Source organism: Mytilus edulis, chromosome 14, assembly GCF_963676685.1.
Source record: "Mytilus edulis chromosome 14, xbMytEdul2.2, whole genome shotgun sequence".
NCBI lineage: Eukaryota > Metazoa > Mollusca > Bivalvia > Mytilida > Mytilidae > Mytilus > Mytilus edulis.
This window is the reverse complement of record NC_092357.1, coordinates 45494127-45501297: the sequence shown is the minus strand read 5'-3', so window position 1 is coordinate 45501297 and position 7171 is coordinate 45494127. Positions and strand designations below refer to the sequence as shown.

At 30.7% G+C, this 7171-nt stretch overlaps 1 protein-coding gene across 4 annotated transcripts in view; it reads left to right on the top strand.

The window, feature by feature from the left end:
• Nucleotides 1-2828: 2828 nt before the first annotated feature.
• Nucleotides 2829-7171, top strand: part of LOC139502893 (uncharacterized) — a 60798-nt gene continuing 56455 nt past the window's right edge. Inside the window, exons 1-2 of one of the 4 annotated variants that reach the window (XM_071292557.1) lie at nt 2829-2932; nt 3587-3662. The gene's annotated coding sequence lies outside the window, so the exon portion shown is untranslated. Of the gene's footprint in view, nt 2933-2989; nt 3152-3586; nt 3663-7171 lie in introns of those variants that run through there. The other 3 variants (XM_071292560.1, XM_071292558.1, XM_071292559.1) reach the window with 3 other exon arrangements.

The following is a 7171-nucleotide window of genomic DNA, read 5'->3' as shown; positions in this document are numbered from 1 at the left end:
AGGTTGTCTGTCCTATACCTTATGATATGCACAAAATGTCAAAGTTTGTCTGTCCTATACCTTTTGACTTGCACAAAATGTCAGAGGTTGTCAGTTCTATACCTTTGATATGCACAAAATGTCAAAGGTTGTCTGTTCTTTACCTTTTGACTTGCACAAAATGTCAAAGGTTGTCTGTTCTATACCCTTTGACTTGCACAAAATGTCAAATTTTGTCTGTTTTATACCTTTTGATAAGCACAAAATGTCAAAGGTTGTCTGTTCTATACCTTTTGATATGCACAAAATGTCAAAGGTTTTCTGTCGATTACATTTCAAGGTTCACGAAATGTCAAAGATGGTCTTTTGTATACATTTCAACATATCAAAATGTCAAAGATGGTATTTTGTCAATAAAAAGGCGACGAAATAGTATCTGTAGAAGAAGGTAGTCTTTTGATTGTATTTCATTATATCCAAAAGTCAATCAAAAGATGATTTTTCATGCAGTGTGTTTTGTCGACAACTGCTGTCGTTCTTTCGTTTTTGCAATGTTAGTATGATACATATATATATATCATATGTCACTGACTCAGACGTACTTATGCATATAATTATTTTCTGTGACTGTATCTTACATTAATTTGTAGGATCCTTTACCCTAGATAATTTAGCTGATCTGTAACAATAACATCTTCATGCCTTATATATCATGTACTGTAGTACGCGGCTAGATTAAAACTGACGTGGAAAGGTAACACATGCCCACCGAAAGCTCTTTTTTTGAGAGCCCAGGTGGTCGTGTGGTCTAGCGGGATGGCTGCAGTGCAGGCGATTTGGTGTCACGATATCACAGTAGCATGGGTTCGAATCCCGACGAGGGAAGAACCAAAAATTTGCGAAAGCAAATTTACAGATCTAACATTGTTGGGTTGATGTTTAGACGAGTTGTATATATATATATATATATATATATGTGTGTGACCCGCCATGACATTTGCAGGCTTATGGAGGTAGAACGTCATTGTTAGAAAAATTATAAACATGATAAATATCGAGATTCAATGATTCAATGTATTTGTGAAGAAGAGATAAACACTTTCCTTGGCTTCTTTTTTTGCTGACTCCGAACTATACATTATATATATAAGTTTTGAAGAAGTTTTACTTTATCGTTTGAAATGAAAAATATTTGAATCTACATTTTAAATTGATACAAAAAAAAAATCAAATTTCTGCTCTATAGATTTCCTTTCATAAATGAAATCTGAAATATATCCCTAACAAATGCACCGTATAAAATGAATATAAGAGAACACCCACTTATAAACTGTTACGCGTCGCATACTAAGTATAGAGACATGCATAATAAATCTAAATTAAAAAAAGGAATTCTTAAAGCTTACTTTGACAAATTTTTAACGAACTTCATTTCAACAAGTTTAAATTACATGTTCTAAAATAGAGCTACAAAAAAAAATAATGCTCTGCTTTATAAATTTTCTTTCATAAATGGAGTCTAAAATATATACATAATACATGTACCGTATCAAATGCATATATGAGAACACCTACTTATAAACTGTTACGCGTCGCATACTATGTTTAGAGACATGCATGATAAATTTAAATTAAAAGACGAATTAAAAAAAGGAATTCTTAAAGCTTACTTTGTAATTTGTTTAACTAACTTCATTTCAACAAGTTTAAATTACATGTTCTAAAATAGAGCTAAGAATTGTTTGTATTGTAGTAAATTTAAGTCTTTGAAATCTTATTCAAATACGCTATTGAACATTACTTAGAGCCAGTAAATACAATAATTTTGTATTTTATAAATTAGTGCCTTCAATAAATACAAGCTGTCATAGAACAGTCTCATTTTCATACCGATCTTCGAAATGACTCGTGTCATTGCTATTACAACAAATATGTCATTATAACACGACAGAGAGTTTTATTTTCGGAATATTCTAGATAAATATACAAAAAGCAAATTTTAGACAATGTACCCTCCTAAGCCTGGAAGTGACTAGTCACATATAATTAACGGCGATTTTCTTTGACCCTATGACAAAAATATAAAAATTTCCAGAATTTTGAACCACCATTTTATCAGATTAATTACACTGGTTATATAGCAGTTTGACAAACACTAATTTTGATTTATGAGAATCTAAATATCCCTTTAATAACACAACATAGTTAAATTGTGTAGATGAGTTTACAAAGTTATTTCCCTGGAGTGTTAGGTACCACCTTAATTGTAACTTTAAAAGCAAACTTGAAAATGTATATCGGTGACAATATAATGGAATTTGATGCGACTGTCACACAAGTGAAAGGTTTAGCTAGCTATAAAACCAGGTTTAATCCACCATTTTCTACATTTGAAAATGCCTGTACCAAGTCAGGAATATAACAGTTCTTGTCCATTCGTTTTTGATGCGTTTTGTTATTTGATTTTGTCATGTGATTATGGACTTTCCGAATTGATTTTCCTCTGAGTTCAGTATTTTTGTGATTTTAATTTTTCCTTTTATAGCATATTTTTTAATGTAGTTAAACGTATTATTACTAACTTCATTACAATAATATTATTGTTGAAAATACTATCGTTGGTAAACGCTTGTCACAAATAAACTGACAATTCAATATTCAGATATAAGTATTTCTAATTAACCAGGTCTTAAGTTACTGTTTACCTATTTCTTTAATTTCAATTAGTTTAATTAGACAACATTAAGAATATGACCGCAGTATGTACTTGATACGCATAACTTCTTCCTGAAGATCACATGACATGACGAAATAAACAAAATAAATTATTTTTATATTTGTACATTTATTTTGTTCCTGATCGGTGTTGATTGGCTTAAATAAATAAAGTGTATGTCGTACGTATATAAACCCCCCAAAACAGTGGCAATAAATAAATGTTTATTGCATTGAGGTAAGATCAAATTTTATAAATGTTTTAAAATATTATGTGCTTGATATGATTTTCTCAAACATATTGTATACAGGTTATGTTGCCAATGTTCTTACCTATATCGAGTACTTCAATTAAGACGTGGTGTGTATGTGAGGTCCGAATAGAGCTTACGATATGGTTCGTAACCTGTATTGTTGACACCTCTCCGTTTGATCGTTTGTAGATAGCTATTTGATGGTCAGTTTTATTACGGCTTTACATATTCAATATAATACATACCACGATATGTAATTATCAAAGAATCATTCTATGAATATGTGCAAATAATAATAACAAAGTTCTTGTATGAAATTATTGTTTTGGCAAAAAGAATACAAACATGACGAAATGAGAATGAAACAATGTTTTAAATTGTTATATATTTCTAAGCATTGTACACCAGCATATGTACCTGATACGAACACGGACATGACATAGATAGATAAACGAATCATAAAAATCATCATTACCTTTTATTCTAGATAAAAATTGAATATGACTTCCTTTTAGTGACTGTTACCTTTTATGATATTCTATTTTTAACTTCCAATAAACAACTATGCGAGTACTATAAAATAATATTAGCTGATTCGTTATCCAGTATTTAAATTTTGATGTATTGATTCGTTACAGGTAGAGATTTCAAGCAGTATAACTATAATAAAGGTACATACAGAAATGAAGAATTAGATTTTGAATACAGTTGAAGGTAAGGGGGCTTTAGTAATTTGTTATTAGTGATTTAATGTCAGAATTGATAATTATCCTCAGAGTTGTAAACACTGATTAGTTGATTTGTCAATGAGACAACTTGTTCCATTTAATGTTAATGTTAAAAACCTCGAGCGTCTGTTTTCCGTGGAATAACCTTTTAGGGTTTCGTAGATCAGTTAAAACTAGGTTTAATTCTGCCTTTCTGCAATATATTTTGTTTTGTCGAGTGAAATCGTAAGAACTGTTATAGAAATGTGCTTAGGCACTAGAAACACGATAAACCAGATAAAAATCACCAGTTGAATAAGAAAATACCTATATCAATTCAGAAATATGAGGGTTGGTTTTCGTTCGTTTTAATTTTTAGATTGATAAATGTCTTGTAAATGCATTAGGAATAAGTGGGCACGCCTCTAATTCCACATACAAAACATCATTTGACAAGGATCAGATCGCCAGCTCATCTGCATGTTCGACCATAGAATTGTCAGTTATACTGACAAAGATTCTTTCCGCAATGAAAGAGGATTTCATAAATATTGAGAACTGTAAACTCGCGTAGTGGTATAAACTATATATGAATTTTAAAATACCCTTAAAGAGCTTCTTAATAAATAAAAATCTCGATATTTCTCTGAAATTAATTATATCAAAATTTTAACGTGTCAATCCTTTATACCTCCATACCCCATGTGTAATTAAAAAATCGTCTAAAAGACATAATGTATTTCAACAATGGTTTTCAACATAAAAATGGTACCGCACGTCATACATGTATTTTTATTGAATACAATACGGTATATTTTGTTAAAAGTACAAAAAAAAGCCACACAGAGGGATGTTATTTGGATGGACAGTTGTCTCATTGTCAATCATACCATATCTTCCTATATCTATATGTGTGGCATTTGTGCACAGTCGCCTTTTATCGTGACATCAACATGTGTTTTCAGAATGAAGCAAGAAAATTTAGGTCGCAATTTAGGAGGGACATTTGGAGGTAGAATTTGGCCCCAAATTTTCGTCATTTCTATGGGAGTGAACAGTGCGGCAGCAACTTTTCATATATTCATAAGAGTCGAAGTTCCTTCAGACATATGTAAAAAACAAGAAGATCAAAGAAGATAATTTAATTTCACTTTCATATGTATTGTTCTTTTCATTAACACTAGACTCTAGAATGTTCTGATTAGATTATATTAATATATTCCCGAGAACATGCAGAACTAGAAATTAAAAGAACAAGAGAAACAGCTTCCTCTGCCTTATTGTTAGACCTTTACCTCGAATTTACATGAGCGGTCATTTCACATGTCTCTGAATCTATGACAAACTAGAGGTTTTTAATTTTTAAATTATAAGTTTTTACCTACCTTAGTAGCAATATACCAACTTCTCCTGTATATGTGATACACATTTCTCAACTGATTCGATATTCATATTAAATTTTGCATATGCTCCTTGGACTTTGTAAACAGTCACTAGTATCTTAGCAGAAGGTTGACAAAGTCTTTGTCTCAAATAAAAGAAAAATCAAGGTTTAGCCACACACACGTAAAAGAGAAATGGTAAGGTTCAAAAGAAAAACATTTTAAAATTGTCTCAGGTCGTCCATTTTAGTAAAGAAAATTTGACTGTTTTTCGACAGGCAAAAATCTCAAATGCTGCGTGTAAGTTACTACGACATATATTCCAAGTGAAAACAAATTAATAAAACGTTTAATAAAAACTAAATCAAAATAATACTACATGGGGGTCCTTCGGGTACTCCCACCCAGGGGCACCAACAGGTTATATTTATATACAAATCTTTGATTGTTCTTAGTTCAGTTTATTGATGATACAAATGAGTATATAACAGCAAAAGAATGTGTTTCTCAAAACGATGCCGAATGTGTCTATAAACAATTCAGGAGAATTTTGTTACTGTTGAGATAACGTCAAGACATCTTTAAGACCTCCAGAACGTGTCAATATATATTCAAACAGCTTTAAGACTGTCAGGAATTTGTGAAGACATATTCAGGTATTATTATGAATGTCAAGAATATGTCAAACAAATCGAGATAATTTAAGACAATCAAGAATTGGTAGATACTAATCAATAAACTTATCAGATAATACTGAAAAGGTCTAGAAATGTTAAGACAAGGGTACTTCTGTCAAGACACTTGTCAAGAAAAAAACAAGAACCTTATTAGACAAATACATAGTGTATTAAGAATATTTGAAAATAATTCAGATAAAGAATGCCGAGTAAAAATTCATGCAAATTCAGACCAAAATTGTTTTTTTTCAGACTTTTTGACATTTGTAGTGATGTTAACATTGTGTCCGCTTTTGGATCGCAATAAGTGTTATGATTTCAAGCATGTCTACGTTGATGTTCAACATTTGTTTTTCGTTAAAACGAACCTTCAGTAAATAGTTATATAAATGGATCTCGCTATATAAACACGATAACAAAGATTGAACCCACCAGTTTAATATCAGGGATGTTTTTCATTCGTTTTATTTTGTTGGTCGATAAAATAAAAAGTTTGATTTTGTCATGTGTTATGAACTTCCTCCTTTGTAAATTTACGTTTTACTTTTATTTCAATGACGTCTTTTAAAATCAATAACAAAACAAATAACCATAGTCATTACCCATGTTTATGTTCTTTCCTTTAGATACTGATAGGATATGTTTTAAGTAGTTTATATTCACACAAGATTATATGGCAAACACAAAGAAAGATAAAATACAATTATTAAGTGCATCTGTTTTAAAAATCTTTATTATGATTCGCAGATGTCATTGTTTATTTTCGCGTCTATAGTGTAACCAGATTTTTTTCGTATCCTAACGTGTTGTTCGTTTTATATCAGGTTTGATGATCACATTCTATTACGACGTAAACTTTCTTAATTGCTTCCCTCTAGAAAGACATGTTGATGTCACGATAAAAAGCGACCGTGCACAAATGCCACACATATCGATATAGGAAGATGTGGTATGAGTGCCAATGAGACAACTGTCCATCCAAATAACAATTAATATACATACATAGAGAGGGTTTTTTCTGAAGATTATTGAAAATGAAAAAAAAAATCAGGCATGTGTGCAAAAAAATCAGATTTAACTCTCATAGGTTTTCTAAACAACTGAAATTTTAAAACAAAATTTATTAAAAGACCTTTGTAGCCATTGCTTGTAAGATATTACATTGTATACATCTAGCAATAACATATCGTTTATCGCGATCGCTCAATACAGTCGTTTATAGACTGAATGATTTTTGTATTTAGATAGACAACTGAATTGAATAGTGCAAATGGAAGGCAATTCATAAACACAGAACTAAAAGGATTTCACAATTACTTATGAAATGTTTTAATGTTATAAGGTTCAAGTTTGTTAATATTGTCAACCATTTGTGTACAGTCTTTTTTTTAACCTTAAGTACAGTTCTTCCTAAGGACCATGCAAATTAAAAAAAATATGATACAAGATGTTCTGTA